Source organism: Ammospiza nelsoni, chromosome 2 (assembly GCF_027579445.1).
Source record: "Ammospiza nelsoni isolate bAmmNel1 chromosome 2, bAmmNel1.pri, whole genome shotgun sequence".
Classification (NCBI taxonomy): domain Eukaryota; kingdom Metazoa; phylum Chordata; class Aves; order Passeriformes; family Passerellidae; genus Ammospiza; species Ammospiza nelsoni.
The window spans coordinates 11,218,492-11,233,761 of NC_080634.1; the positions used below are offsets into that span (position 1 = coordinate 11,218,492).

General features: G+C 40.6%; 1 long non-coding RNA gene across 2 annotated transcripts; it reads left to right on the top strand.

Annotated features, from left to right (window-relative positions):
- The first annotated feature begins 6,852 nt into the window (after positions 1-6,852).
- On the top strand, positions 6,853-14,653 carry LOC132069819 (uncharacterized). Of its 2 annotated transcripts, none has more exons than XR_009417828.1 (4): positions 6,853-6,921; positions 10,590-10,741; positions 12,123-13,352; positions 14,147-14,653. It is a non-coding gene; the product is annotated as an uncharacterized LOC132069819 (long non-coding RNA). The 2 variants fall into 2 exon arrangements; XR_009417827.1 differs by having other exon boundaries at positions 6,869-6,921; positions 10,590-11,426.
- The last annotated feature ends 617 nt before the right edge of the window (positions 14,654-15,270 follow it).

Genomic DNA, 15,270 nt, shown 5'->3' on the forward strand with positions numbered 1-15,270 from the left:
GCTTACCATGACAAAAGTCACCAGAGACGCAAAGTGCTGTGATAATGAGAGAGCTGCAGGTAACTTCCAATCAGTCCCCCGTGGCACATTTGGAGTTTACTAGCCATGGGATAGAGTGGTTTCTCCATGCAATTGCTGCTGACTCCACATTTCTCCTTCAGTAAATATATGCAAGCGTTGAAAAATAAAATTCAGGTTTACCTTAGAATAGTGCTGAGCACGTCCCTCTTTGTGTGCCTCATGTTTATCCATCCTGCAATCTTGGGAAATCAGTATTGGCTTTTGTTATAGTAGTCTTACTGCTGGAAGCAACCATTGTTGGCTATTGGATATTTTATGTAATTAGTAATTTATGGCTCCTAATTTTCTCAGACACTTTTTGCAAGTGAAGCTGCAAATAACTTCATGCCAAATATTAAACCTCTGGATGCAGCATATGCAGCCTTTCACAGACCAACATTATACCTCTTTAGGAGTTTTACTCCTCTAAAAAACGTTTCTTAAGAATGATTTCTCTGTATGTAAAGTGCTGGCATAAATTATAATATAGGAAATTTAATAATTAATGATAATTTTTAATTATATGGTTTCTTCAATGTTATATTTTTATCAATTAGAGAATGTATTACTGTAATAAGTTTTATGCCTCCTAAGACACACATTTGAAATTACTTCATGGGCTAAACTTTTAAAAGCTATATTACATGTTTCTTTTTTTCAGCTGTTTGCAAGTTGTATAGCTTACCTCTGGTAACACTGTATGCAATATAGAGAGATGAGAAACCTGCTCAAGCATCTTGTGACATTACCCTTAAATTATCGTTCCCATTTTCAAGAGAAAGAGGAATGTGTTTAACATTTCCTTTCATTTTGTTCTGCTTTTAAGTATCCTTAACACTGTGCCAGAATTAAAGTCAAAAGTTAACACCATACTAATGGGGTTAATGTGTGGTCAAAGTCTGCATTTTTTTCCTGCCAGAAAAGCATTTGACATTATTCTTGTTGAATAAAGACAGTCGGCAGCTATAGGTTACAAGCCTGCAGCTCTGAAGAGGAAAGCCAGGCTGTTTGCACGCACTGATTGCTGGATGTCTTTGTTCCAGGCAGGGCAGGCTGTGCCAAGAGGGGGTTTTATTCCCACTTCCAAGTGCCATGCTGCTGCTTTGCAGTGCAAGGAGCACTTTGGAGGCACAAGGGCCTCAGGTATAAATATAATGATGTGACTGTGTATTCTCTGTGCTGACCCACTGCAGCTCTACTGCAGCCTCATCCCAGCTGATTTCCACGGTGTCGTATTGCCCTCGGCCTGGCAGCAGCGTGGTGATGGATCAGGAATCCTTTCCCCCAGTTTGCAGTGCACAACAGTGAATTTTCTGCTCAGAGACCTCTGCATTCCCTTATGCTGTAAGACAGATGAGGATGAACAGGAGCCAAAAGGAAAGGCAAAACCTAGAGAGAAGCCATCTGCCCTCTTTCACCTTCGCACGGAAGTCTCCTGGTAGTGATACTGTGAGCTCCGGCCCTGGCTAGAAAGGGTCAACTGAGTTTGAGAAGGAAATATTTTGCAATGCATGGTTCCCCACTAGAAACTCAGTAGAAAAGGGAGACAACAGTGATGATGTTCCTTTGGTTTGCTTTCTACCCTGGCTTGTGCCCAGAGGAAGAACTGGGAGAGATGAAGGTGCAGCCATGGCACTGGGAAACAAGGCTGATGTCTGTGGCCTCAAGGACATGAGGATGGCAAGTCAGGATATCCACACAGCTGCCAGGAAGTTCCCATGGCTCCAGGAGGTCCTACAGACAAATGCTTTAAATTATTTTTGCCTTTCAAGGACTTGCAATTCTCACCTACAGTACTGACACCTGCTCTCTTTTCAGCATGAGATTCATAGGTCTGGGAGTCAGACTCTTTCAGCTCTGTGCCCATTTTTAGACACAACATCATCCAGAGGCCATATTAGTTGTACATATTTTTTTGAGAAGCAAATGTGTGTGATTCTCAGATTTTCTCAGCTTGGCCTTAAAGTAAAATTGATTAGGTAATTAAATCAGATGCACAGGTAGGAGGGCTTTGCTGTGGGAGTGTGGATTTGGACCAGGAGGCACCTCCCTGACCAGGCCTGTCCTGCAGATCCCAGCAAGGTGGGCCAGGCTGGTCTGGGGATGGTGATCCAGGGTCAGCCAGGTCCCAGTCATCCATAGGCACCCTGGGGCTCAGCCAGGAAAGGATTGCATGGGATGGGATGGGACAGGATGGGATGGGATTAGGGCAGTGCTGGCTCAGCAGGGCCCAGGGCCAGGCAGAGCCAGGGCTGCAGCACCCAGCCTCCATATCAAAGAAGTTCTCATTACTGAACGAACAGAATGTTTCTGTTAATCCATTAGAGAAGGGGTACTTAATTAATTTCTACCGAGGTCTGCTGGGAAATTCTTCTAAGGTCTGTTAATTCTTACTGAGATTTGATCAGCAGGAATCACTGCACCGGTTCTGCTCTGCCTTCACAATTCACAGCCACCTTCTGAGGGAGCAGGGTAATGGGAGGAACTCCTGGGCTGCCTGCAGATAACGTGAGGTTTGGGTAAAGTGTGCTCATGAGCTGGATGAGAAGCTGCTATATAAGTACCAGCACAGCACTATGTCTTGAGAGATGTAAATGAAAGTTACAGGTGAGAGCACAAATAGAAAGGAATGGTTTGTTCCACATTATAATTTTTTTCCAGCAGAAAATCCTGCTGAGCAGGTTCCTGATCTCTCCCTTGTCTTACCTCCATCAAGGCAATGACCACCACAATTTCCCAGCCCTTCAGTCAAGCTGCTGCAGCTCTTTGTGGAGACACTCCTTGAACCCACTCAGTGAAATCATCCATTTTTTAAAACAAATTAGGAAAATAAAAAGGAACTATTTCAAGTGTAGCCACATATGGACCACACTGAGCACTTACAGAACTGTGGTGCAGTGGAACAGGGCAAACAGCTGTAAAATCCTTCTATGAGCCTCACTCTTAGAGCAGTCTGGCACATAAATGACCACAGCTCCCAGCAGAAATTCCTCCAGATCATTGTATCACCACGAGTCCCATATGTTTTCCATTATAAAACCCAGTATCATATTGTTTTTCAAGATCATTCTGCTTCCTCCAAGCAGACCAGAACTGCAGACACTGGAAGGATGAATTTGCAGAAAATTATTCATCTACAATAAGTCAGGTGTTTCCAAACATAAGGGTATAAGGGATGCTTTGTTTCAACCCTGTGAAATTGTTCTTGCAGCCCTTTATTTAGTGAAGGTGTCAAATTCAAAATTCCCCTGTCTTACAGAACCCTGATTCACACCCCAGGCAGGTATGAGGTGCCAAGGAATTGAAGCACATATAGAGACAGCCCTATTAAGGTTACACAGGCAGCATTAATTTTGGAATTTCCTAGTTTTTGCATGTTTGCCTGAACAAGCATGATCTGCTGTCCTGTGGGTTGGTGGAGGGGAACAGATCTCAGTCACTTTTTGTCTTCACACACCTTCATTAGCTCTGCATGTCTGTTATAGAAATGTCTAAATCAAAGTTGTTCATGTGAAGAGAAAGCAACTGCTTTAACTGAAAGCAAACTTTCTCTGGTTACGTACAATGTTACCTACATGTAAGTTAAGCAAAAGAACTGCAGTTACCAATATATCTAGTGACAACTCACTGCACTGTCCAATTGGTTTGGTTGCTTTGTTTCAAGAGCCAGCCAGGAGCTAAATTAATCCAGCTAACGTTGCTTGTACTTTTAATCTAATGGAAAAACTGAATTTCAGACTTTTAAAAGTGAAAGGCAAGCATCTATCCATCAGTGGTACTACCTAACTGCTCATACTGGGTAACTGTGGAAATAATAGCAGACAATACATTTAATTTCTAAGGCTGAACAATCAGGAACCATTACAGGAATGTGGAAGACACGAGTAAAGCAATTAAGATAAGTGGAATGTCTTTCATTACTTGTACCAAACAAGTGAACTATTCAGAAAGACGGGCCAAGTTGGCGAACTTGCTCAAAATAAATGACCGATGCAACTTTCCATGTGTTCTTATTGAAACTCAGACACTGCTAGCTGGGCTGGCTCCTTGTCAGCCTGCTCCTGTGGCACTCAGCTCCTGTTTAAATAAGAGCATTACTTGTTTTGAGTGAAATGAGAGTTAAACTGGCAGTCAGAAATGTGAAGTAAATGACTACATTTTGTTTGTAGAGAAAGCTGAGCACTTATTTGCAAACACATAAGGAAGAAGTGGCTTCTGTTCAGTGGGACTGCTCCAATGTGGGTTGTTACTCATTTGCTGAAGTGTTCACAAGATCAGCTCACAACATCCAGAAACTCAGCTGCTACACCCAAACATTTTTCCCACAGCACCCAGTTCTTAGTCACCGCTCTCCAGGGAGAGCAGACGGTGTAGAGCAGAAGTCATTGTGGTCAGTGTGTGGCTTATTTAGTAAAAGAACTTATCTTGCTCATTTTCCATGATTCATATTTCAAGAATGCATTATTAATTTCTGTCAGACTAGATTTATACTAAATCAAGAGCGGCAGAAAGGCTTGTCATTTGTTCTAAAGCCTAGTGTGAGAATACCAACCTCTCATATATACAAGGTAACACTTAATTTGGGATCAATAGTATTAAGTCTATCAGTGATCAGTATTTTCAAAAGATAGAAATTATTTGGTATAGCTCCTTTCCTTTAGAAAGAGTGTGGAGAGACTTCAAAAAGAAAGTCCTCCACCCTTCTGAAAACCCAGTGGCTCCCCGAGACGTGTCAGAAGGGTCTCCTGAAACCCCCTGACACTTTGGAATATCTTTGCCAGTTATTTTAGTTACCCTGCAGAGAAAATTCCCTGTCTAACCTGCTGCTGTTTGCTCCCACCCCTATGGAGCCTGCAGTGCTTTTGGACGTGGGTAAATAATGACATTATTTCCTGTCATAATGTTTATTTAGCCAGTAGTTAACCGACTGGTAGTGGACAATCTTCAGACCAACGTTCATTCAATTCATGAGCCTAAGGAGAAGTAAAAGGTAGCTCTCAGACACCTACACACCCACTCCCAGCAGATTCCAGCAGAGAAATCAACCTTTCTGCCTGCTCACTGCTGACCAGGGAGCCTCCCTGAGCCCCGGGCATCCTGGTAAGAGCTGAGGGGAGAAGCAGTTCCAGCTTCCAGCAGCTTGCAGGAGCCACTGGCTCTGCAGAAAGCAGTGAAATGCCTTCATTAAACAATGCAAAATTTACACTACAAACCACACCAGGAGAGCCGTGGAAAAAAAATGCAGTAACATTTTTTAAATACCTCGGTCAATTCATTCAAAAAATATACATTGGCAGGAGGAGGGGAAGTAGTTTAATAATTTTAATGGCTGATACTTAAGGAAAGATTAAAGGTCTAATACATTAAAAAGGAAACTCTGCTGATGGTAATCAGTTCTGCTGCTTTTATGCATCATTTTGCTCTGTGTTTGTGTATGAAATGAGGTGGGGAGGCGGGGTGGGGGAAATTTGAAGATTTAGGGAGATTACTGCTTTCATGAGAGTGTTTTATTGCACTTTGACAGTTCTGGATTTAACCAGAAAATCCAATTGTGGAAAAAGGATGAAACAATCTGTTTTTCCTCTAATCAATCACAAGGTTGCAGGACACATTAAAATAAATTTGTGACCGCCATTCTTCTTCCTTCCCACTGCTGTCGTAGCAAATGATGATCCAAAAGCTGACTGACACTTCCCATATCAGCCCTGATGCCTGCTGCCCTCCTTCTTTTACCAATTCTTATTATTACAAACAAGTAACTTCAGAGCTGTTGCAAGAACATGGAGAAAAGCCTTCTGGCAGATGAAGCATTTTAATAGTACTAAAAATTTAACCCAAAAATATCAGCAAAATTACAATCAGTCATGAAGCAGTAGGAGCAGAGTAACAAATACAAAGTTTTCCTCCTAGCTTTTACCTACAGCTGCCTGATATTCCTAAGCTAGTTGATACCTCAGATAAAGCAAGTAGCAATGAAAACCAAAAGCCATGTGCTCAGATCAATATGGATTGCAGAATCAATCCCCGCCATTGCCACCAACAGGAGCAGTGCAAGCCACCAAGCTCCTGTGCAAAGTCTCAAATCCAAGGTAAGCAAAATTTAATGTCCCAATTGAGCACATCAGGAATGTGCACCACATGTAGACCACTGGCAGGCTGCTTGTGGTACCTGACCAAGTTGGTGACTGCCGTGGAAATACGCACCAACACTGAGGTACAACTTGTTGTCCTGTGTTTAGGAATCTAGACTGGAATCATCTCAGCTATTGGGGAGTGTTAAAGGCACTACAGCAAATCCTTGCTGAGGAAGCTTTCTCTTCTGCTGAGACCAGGTATAAAATAGATAATCAGTATTTAGGAAGTTAAATTCAAATTAATTCCATCCAACATTGACTTTCAGGAGAAGCAGTTATTTAGTTACTACTGTGCCAGTGATCCAAAATGAGACCTTTGCAAGTATGGAAGATTGCAGACTCAATTTTAGTTGATTGAGGTAATTAACACTGTCTTTGGACAGCAATTTACAGCATCTCCCTAATTACTAGGAACAGTTTTCCCCAGTCCACCACAGTTAGGTCTCTGAACCCATTCACAAGAGAAAGGCCCTCCCATGTAGGGGGATAGAACATAAGTAAATAAAGGTAGTACAGAAAGTAATCTTACCCCCAAAAGAGTTGCAGCTGAGCCAATTACTAAAGATTAGGAGCAGGCCTGATGTTAACAGGCCACACCTGTGGCCAATAGGCAGAGTGTTATAAAAGAGTGGATTGGTTGGTTGAGGAGAACTGGAGTCAGTTGGCTGCTGTGAGTACGAGGAGGAGTCAATGCCTAGAGGAGCTGCCTACAGAAAACATCAAGCAGGTATGAAACTCTAGCAATATGGAACCCTTATAAATAATGACAACACTCCCACTTTTTTTTCCCCCTGGAAACTATTCCCTGATTCTGTCAAAATTTGTGGACTTGAACTACTGCAGAGTCAGAGCCCAACTGCAACATCTGCACCTGGGTTGGACAGTTGTGATGTGAATGAAACAAAATCCCATGGAGAATTCCAATAACAAAGAAACCCATCTAGGAATATAAACATCGCCCATAGTCAAAGCCTCTGTGACCTGACAAGAAATCCTTAGGATTTGTTAGGGCTCACATCCTAACATCAATGCTCACGTATGTGAACATTGGTATTAGGTGATACTGAGCAATTATCTTTTTGCTAATGTCCAGATAACAATTAATTGGGAAAATGAAGCCATTGGTAGGCATGGGAAAAAGTGCTGTGTTATATTCTTATGTGATATTTGTTCTCTGCCATGTTTTCTAGAGCCTTCTCATTTATCTTTTCTCTAGTGCCTTCTATGAGCTAAATATAAAAGTGGTGTGCAAAGGTTAAAAATATAGAGTCTCTCATGCTTCAATGAAAATGTTCAGGTGTAACACTGAAAAACATGGCTTAAAATAAATCTTTGCCTTCCAGCATGGAAATAAATGCTGCATAAGAAAATATTTGAGCAGAATACAATGGCCTGTTGCTCCTCAAAACAAAAGCAGCAGTGGTGAGGAGGGTTTTGCTGAGTAATATTTTAGTGAAGGAAAGCTCGAAAGGAAGCAGCAGACCATACATAGACAGCTTAAAGAAGCATTGGAAATGCTGCCCTTGAGAGAAGCCTTCAGATGAACTTCTGGGCTGAGAGTTGAGTAGCAGAGGTCTGAAAATATAAGGAAAAAACCCACTTGTTAGAATTCTCCCATGTGCAAATGAATGGCTGTGGTACATGTTTTGTGTAAAATACACACACAAAAAAAAGATCAGCAAAGATAACAACTCTGCAGATCATTTCTATTTCTAATTAAGTCACATCTTTGAAAATGAAGCAAACTTCCACACAAGGGGTAGTACCAAACTGTTATCATAAATATGGCTTTATATAGGACACAATTTTTCTACTGTTCATTCACTACAATCTTATGCTTGATTGTATCCTTAATAAAAATAATAAAGATACCCCAAGATTGGATAATACAGATATATGGTGAATATATGTTACTTCTCAAGTGCTCACCACATAAATATTTATCATACACATTTTTTTTTCTGTGCAAGAACTGCATTTAACTTCATCAATTCAATTTCATTTAAAAAAGACGAAGCCAGCATATTGAACTGATTTCTGGCACAATGGTAAGATTTTTTTTTTTTCTTTACTGTCATTTTAATTCATTATATTACTGTGCTATTTTTAAAAGGTCCCATTTATATTGTACATTGCAGTTCCAGAGATTAACAGTTGGAAAGTAAAGATTAATTTACAGGAAATGCAAGCAAGGTAGCAAAGTGTAGTGATACGAGTTTTCTTTGGAGTTATTTTGGATATTATACCACAAGGTCTTTACCATGGCAGATTCTGTGCAGTTTTGATTTTAAACTTTTAAACTTGGGCTATCTATTCTTGACACTTCTGTGAAATAGCATAAGTATACCATGTCTTATGTTAAATTACAGATGCATTCTATTTTATCAAATACATTGCATGGTAAATTCTGATTACAATTTAAAAGAGGGAAATGAATTGCTCTCAAGTACCAATAGTAAAGCTCAGAGTAGAACATTACAATATTTCAGTTACAATTACAAAAGCAAACCCAGTGCAGGTGAACAGCAGCTGAAATTTATCACCACCTGATGGCTGTTCAGTGGACCATGTGAAGGGAATTAACTTGTCTGTCCAGTTTGGAGCTGCAAACTCTCTGTATTCCAGAACCTGCCACCAAACCTGGCACATTCATTGGCAGAGATCAAGGGTTAGGTGGGTATTGGTGACACAAGTACTGCTGTGCTTTTAACTGCTGACAGACAGTGCAGAACTTGATTTGTCAGAGAAGATGGCAAAAACATTCAAAAGTTTTTGTTTATTTGTTTTCTGGGCTTTAAAAAAGAACAGGAGACAGAGCATTTGCACAAATTTTCTCAATTCTCTTTTACTTGGAGTCATGGGCCTGGGTACTGAAAAGAAAATCTGTCTCTACAAGAATTATGTTCACACAAACACGGGTTGTGGTCTTGGGGCAGAAATTAATGGGTGGGAGTCTCTGGCCTGTGTGATACAAGAGGTTAGAGCGATACAAGAGGTTAGATGATGGTCCCTCTGGCCTTTTAAATCTAGAAATCTCTGATCAGTGCATGGAAATCAAACTGTTTGCAAAATCAGGCAATGTCTCTTTTTGTTTGGTCTTCACAGTGGCATCTGCATTTGACATTTTATGATGTAAAATAATACAGAGGTGAAGAGGCTATTCTGCATGTGTGTGGGCATTATCCATTCTCACAGAAAGCTTTCTGCATCCCAGGCTCTATCACAAGACCTGTTTTAGGTCCTCTTCTGCTGTCAGTATGGCAGACAGCACTTTATCACTTGAGTAATGAAACTGCGAGAGGAAGCAAAATAGATCCGTCAGTGCTCTGTGGATTTTAGGCTTGCACTTGAGGAGTACATGGGCAAAGGCAAGGTTATTCTCTCTCTCTCCCTCTTCTTATTCTCTCTTCTCTCACTCTGATGTATGATCAGGCTCCTTGCATCCCCAAAATAAATGAGAAGCAATTTCCCCACTGATATCAGGGAAGGCTGGATGGGGCTCTGAGCACCCTGCTCTGGTGGAAATTGTCCCAGCCCACAGCACAGAGGTGGGGACAAGATGACCTTTAAGGTCCCTTCTAACCCAGGCTGTTCTATGATTATACATGTGTACAGAACTACCAATTTTCCAACCATTGTCAACAAAATTAAGTTTACCAGTTCCTCCTGACTGTTCTGTTGGCCATGATGGAGTGGCAGCAAAAACTGACAGAATTTGTTTGGAGAGGCTGGATTTTCATTTATTAAGGCTTTGATTTCTTTCAAATGAGAAAAATTCATAAAAAACAGAAGCCATAATACTGTCAGTTGGATAGACAATAGCACTGCAAACATAAATTGATAGACTGCCTTTCCAAGTGAAGCATACAATTAGTTCTGAATACCTTTCTTTCAAAATTGTACTGATAATTGGCAATCTTATTCACCTGAGTTTGCATTTGGCTAAATGACAGAGAATTCTATTAACTGATGCATTTTTTAAAGTTCATTTTCAAATAGCAGGATTTACTATTTGTGAGAGGCCAGTTTTCTTTCTATTAAAAATAGAGAAAATTATCAAAACTCTTCTTAAGGTACGATTCCCATTCTTAGTGCACAGCATTTATCACAGGATTTAGGATTTTAGAACATGTTTAGCAGTCACAACTTGAGCTATGTGAACAGCAATATCTCCCTGTATTTTCTTAACCACCTTTTTTTTGGTCTTAGTTCCTGCTTGTTTATTTTCCTCCTCCCTGTATGCTGGCACCACTCTGCATCTGTTCATGTTGGGAAACACCTTAAGAACTGAGAGGGCTTAAAAAGCCAACCTAAACTGAACCCAAAAAAAAAAAAAAAAAACCCACAGTAAAAGAGAGGGGAAAAAAAGAGCTTATTTCAAAACTTATTTTCCAGCATCTGGATGCTCGTGGGGCAATGGATAGAGCCATTCTGGCAGAGCAGAGGAAGGTTACACATGGGACAGGACTCCTTTGATCTGCTCCAATCATCACCTCTGCTTGGAAAGAAGGTGTCTGGACTGTCTTCAGGCTTTGTGAGTGACTTATGTAAGGAGATAATTTCAGCCTCTCTAGTTTTGCATTACAAGTATTCACCCTCTTTGCACTTCAGTAACTGGGTCATTTTCTCTTTGCCCTCACTATCCCATCACAATTTGCCCCAAGTAGGTTCAGAATTTGATGGTCAAGTTATTCTTTGTAATGTACTTTATTGCCACTGATGAAAACCTCAAAAAGTAGGAAAGATCAGCACTGTGTACTAGATGCTACCTGCAGTGAAGGAGAGAATAAACCTCCAGTAGAGGATAGAACTGGTCATTATCACTCCAAGCTGTTTTCAATGTCTTCTGTTAGTCTGGAAAGGAACAGGATAATGAAAAGTTGTGGATTTAGCAAAATAACATCTGAGGAGCAGCTTTTCAGATCAGAAGCCTGGCTTCTGTTTCCCTTCTTAGAACACATGGCCATATGATGACCTAGGCCAGGTACTTCTTGGGAAGGTGTGTGGAAGGGGGGATTTTAGAGCCTATTTTAATCCTTCCCCTTGGTGACACCTCATTGTTTTAGACTTGTAGCGATAAATGTGATAATGAGTAATGACATCTATTCATGGAATGTGTGAAAGCAGGTCTGAAATGTCAGGATTTAGCGTGAGGAAAATGTGTCTCCAGCAAGGTCAGCTGCATTGACTTTCTTCAGCCCATCCCTCATTAAAACACAGCCGGGATTTCTCGTAAGTCTGGGCAGAGCACATTCTCCGTCTCTGTCTCCTTCCCCATGTGCCTGCCGTTTTTTTAGATGGTGCTCAAAGGGCAAATTATGGGAATTTTCAAACTCATTGTTCCCCATTAAAATGCTAATTCTGCCTGTGATTCCTATTGTTTAATCCCTTGAGTGCTCTGGACACACAAGACAGAGTGCACATTCTGTGAAAGAGCGCTCACCCTGTGTGCTTCCCCGTCCCACTGCCAACAGCCAGCCAGGACAAATGGTGTGGCTTGGCCAGGGGACAAGAGGCTTCAGTGAGGTGCAGCAAACGAGCTGAGCCCACTTGTCACTCTGACTGTGCTCCTGGCACACCATGGATGCACCTCCTCTCCTCCACACTCATCACCAGAGAGCCCGAGAGCTTTCTGATACTGCAGCAGCCACAGCACCCAACTTCTGGCACATCCTTCTCCTCTCCTCCTGCCCCCAGGGAGAGAACCTGTGCAGGGAAAAACCTTTGCTAAAGGGAGTTTTTTCCCTTCAAGAAAGGGAAGGAGGATGGCTTTTAAAGTCTTTATTAGTGTATATGTTGTTGTAAATTTATATGGAGCAGGGGCAGTGGTCAAAAAATGTACTTGGAGCAGAATGTTATGAAAGGATATGATGGTTCATATCTTGAAAGGGTATGAAGGTTCAGTCTCTGGGGTATTTGACTCTACAGGGTTGGTGGATTCTTGTGGAAAGCCTTGATCTGAACACCCCAGTGCCACAGACCCAAAAGTGCCAACTACAGTCCTGGTATATTGGAGTAAGACCAAGATTTTGAATCTGACGCCCAAAATATCACCAGTGGTCAACACCAACAGCAGCAAGCTGAGCCTGTGTGGGTAACTACTGTTAGATGACATAATTGTGCTTCTCCACTAGTTTTGGTTTAACTTTTGTACACCTTAAGGCAGGTGAGACTAGACACTGACCTTTGCTTCCAGAGGAAAATGAGGATGTGACATTTTCACCTAGAAAACAGGATCTTTCCACTTATGATCAGCAAAGGACTTCATCTGCCACCTATGCATGAGCCTGGCAGAAATAAAGATGCCTTTTTTGCAAGAAGAGGAAAGGAATCACAGATAATGAATTGAAATCTCCATGACTGAACTATTTTCTGCAAGACTGTGTAGTCTCATTTTCATTCTGATACCTATCACTGTAGAAGACATCTTTGTTCTACTGTATAACATTTGCAATTTTGGTTAAAACCATGATCTAAGGATACAAGTGAGGAAAGGGAGAGGATGCAACATTAACTAAGTCAGATAATGTTCTGGGAATTATGCTTTTGGATTTGACCTTAAAAGGTGACAAGTCCAAAAGCATCTCCATTTTATTCGACTTTATCAGTTTGTCTAGGAAAATATGTACTTTATTCCAAAATACTGCCATTAAACTCTCCTTATATTTTTTGTGACTATATCTAGTTTTTTAGGTCCTTCTTAAACCACTGATAGTTGTTCCTGCTCTTCTGACTTCAGTAATTTCTTTGTACTTCCTGAACCATTTGGTTTTTTTCCATAATAAAATTATCATCCATGCTTGGCAGACAGTGCCTGAGAAGACTTTGTAATACTACATACATGCTCATTAGCTAGTATAAAACTGTATTTTGACAACACTGAATGGCTTATTGTGTCTGTTTTCTTTGTTTTATATTAATTTGTTCTGAGTATTTCTGCCTTAAATTAACTCTTAGGAACTTTGGCTATATCCAGCTAAAATTATATTTGATCATATGCAAGTAGGCAGATAACAGAGTTTAGTTCTTAGGTTTGAATCAAACTCAAGGAGCCTTGCAACTGGACTGTGCTGCTCTCTGGAAATGTGCACTCTTTTATTCTGTGACTTCCTGGAATTTATACATAGGAGAATCCCTTTCCATGTCATCCAGCATCAAGTAAGTAACACTAAGGTGATCTGCCTTGCCTTTTAACAATGAAAGATACTTTCTTCTTAAGTTCATCAAGAAGAAAGGCAAGTTACTTAATTACTGTTGTAAGGTCTGGGTAATAGTTTGTTTTCTCTAAGCTTAAGTCTGCCTTTTGAAGATCTCTTTGCTTTTTATCAGTATTTTTCAAAAGCAATTACAAGGAAAAAAGCCAGAAAATCATATTTAGCAGTAAATAATTTACATATTTTTATGCCACTGAAAGAACAAACATCTGTAAAATTGTTGTGTACAAATATAAAATATCACCCTTGAAAGACAAAAAATATACTGAATGTTAAATCATCATTTTGCTGTTTCTATTTCATATGTTTTATTGCAATAATTAACATTCTTTTCTCAATAATTACAGTTAGGACATGGTAAAAAAATCTGTTAGACACAGGCAAAACAACAAGCAACACACATCGCACTGTGTTTGTGACTCTAATCCATGTTATTGTGACAGGATGTGGTTTTAACATAAATCTACCAGAGATGTAAGAATATGTTATAACTCGAATATATACAGTAGATGTTGCTCAATTGAGTCTGTGCTATGTAGAAAGTGTGTTTGCACAAACTGATGGATTCACAATATATTGTCTCCATAATTTTCAGTGACCGCACCCCTTGAGTACAATTGTTTTTAGTGTCATAGGGAGCAGCCATGTGACTATAATGTCCATGAGGAGGAATAAAAAAAAAAAAAAAATGCAAACCTAAGTTTGCTAACACATCTTTTATTGGTCTAATTCTCTCAGGCCACCTGTTCTGTAGCTGCATAAAACCAAACAGCTGTGAACCCAGTGAACTCCAGGAAAGTGCATGAATCCAACACTGCAGATCAGGAGCCTGGATGTGACCTAACTCCAGTTTCAGGAACAAAACAAATAAAAAACCAAAGTGGTGTTTGCGTGACATTTTTAGTGGCCTGAAAACCTGCCATATCATGTTGCACCTAATCTGCAGCTGACAGCATGTCCTGATCCTGCCTGCCCTCCCAGCCAGCCCCATGGTCCCCCCAGCTCCCTGGCAGAGAACACAGCACCAGCTGCACAGGGTTTTGTTCGCGGCGAGCCAGGTGATTGATTCAGCTCACCTTGCAGCCACACAGTCATTACACCTGCTGGAGGAAAGGAAGAGGGGACACGCAGCCAGGAACAGGCAGATTGAGGGGGACATTAGCCCTTTCATTAGCATTTCCCCATTAAATGGGGCAGGTTAACATGAAAATGTACGCTGAGAAAAAGCAAGACTTCATTTCCCTGGTGTTTCAATAAACTATATAAAGCACTAACAAATTCCCACATGCATTGAAGTCAAAATAAAACAATGTGGTCACAGGTGAGAATCATGTTTGGTAAACTTTTAAGTGTGAATGTGTCAAAACCAGGGCAGAATGATAGAAAAGGGTGAAGATATGTGGTAGAGTGCAACAGTATGTATAAAATATTACACATGCATCAAAACAGAGTGAGATTTTCCATGCACTTCAGTTCAATCTCACAGCTTGGTTAATTGATTTGGATGCTGCTTCAAAAATCTGCTTCCTATTTAAAGCTAAAGACAGAACATTTGAGACTTCACACGAGTCCCTCAGCATTGACCTCATTCGCACATTTTATAAAGTAACCACTCTGACAGCAAGGACCAAAGGACAGGGTCCCAAAGTCTTCATGTGAGAGCTGAGCATCATTTCCAAGAAAAGAGAGTCCTCTAGCGGTGAATTCTGAGTTTTACTCTGCAACGTAGCATTTGAAGGATTTAACTTTTAACTGGGTTTCTAATGCAAAAAATATTCCGGCTTGCAAGTCCTTACTGAAAGTACAGTCAACATTTTAATACCTAAAAGTTCATGCTCATTGTCAGCTTCTTTGGCAAAGCT